Source organism: Arachis ipaensis, chromosome B02, assembly GCF_000816755.2.
Source record: "Arachis ipaensis cultivar K30076 chromosome B02, Araip1.1, whole genome shotgun sequence".
Classification (NCBI taxonomy): Eukaryota; Viridiplantae; Streptophyta; class Magnoliopsida; order Fabales; family Fabaceae; genus Arachis; species Arachis ipaensis.
The window spans coordinates 92,658,480-92,659,853 of record NC_029786.2 but is presented as its reverse complement, the minus strand read 5'-3'; positions in this window follow the sequence as shown (position 1 = coordinate 92,659,853).

Genomic DNA, 1,374 nt, shown 5'->3' with positions numbered 1-1,374 from the left:
TTATAAGGTTATTAATTTTGAGATTGTATTTAATTTTATTTATTTTTATTGATAAATAATAGGATTGATACTATTTATGAAGAAACTAAAAAAATTATTTTTAAATTAACAAATTCCTATATTCCTAATGAACAACGATCGTTTAATTAGAAAATTTTATTTAAAAATTGAAAATTTGCACTAGCTAATTAGAAAACTCTATTTAAAAATTTGAAATTTGAAATTTTAATACTAATTCCTAATTAAGTGACTTCTTAACCATTTCGATTTTTAAATTTAAATTTTTTTATTTGTCACATTTATAAATTTTTTCTTTACTCAATTTACATTGTTATATTTTAGATTGTTTCTGCACAATAGAAGTATTTTCATTTTTTCTCTCTTTTTAAATATTTTTTTCTAAATTTACGTAATTTATAAGGTTATTAATTTTTAGATTGTATTTAATTTTATTTATTTTTATTGACAAATAATAGGATTGATATTATTTATGACGACACTAAAAAAATAATAGGATTCAAAAATTTAATTAAATCATGAAATATTAAGTTAGTTTTATATTTCTAATATGAAATATTGTTGATATAATTAAGTTAGTTATTAATTTTTAATGTGTAATTATTTAAAATAACCTAATTCTAATTTCTAATGGCTAATTCAAACACTTTGTTTAGACTTTTCAATTTAAAAAATATTTTTTTAATTCTTAAATAAGCAAATGTCTTTAAAAATATATTTTTTATTTACATAATTTATAATAAGCAAATTTGCTAACTACAAAATATTAGGTTATTGAATGAAATTACTTATTTTTTTAAAATGTGAGATTATTTATACTATTTTAAAAAAACTAATATATATTTTTCTATACCAAATTATTTTTCTATCATACCTAAAAAATTGAACTAATTTAGTAGTTCAAAAAAAATGAAGAATTTTTTTGCTGGTGTGACGCTAATACATTGAGCTTGAAAATTATTTACTTAGGTGTCGTTATTAGAAATTTTTAAAACTTTATTTATAAATTATAAGTTATTTGTTTAGGTGGTTATCTTTTAAATTTTAAGTTATTGCTTAGATTGTTAATTTTTAAATTGTAATTAATTTTTTGTTTTTATTGACAAATAATAGGATAGATATGATAAAACTAAAATAATTATTTTTAATTTTTATTTTTTGATTAGATTAAAAGAGTTTTATATTTTAAAATAATATTAAATTTTAATTTTTCTCATGCCATTATTTTAAAAAAAAGGAGCGTAAAATAAAAATATTAATTAATTAATTAATTAATTAATTAATTTAATGATAAGATCAGGAGTGATATATACAGGAGGTTAGGATTTAAGATGTAGTTGTTAGGGATGAAATATG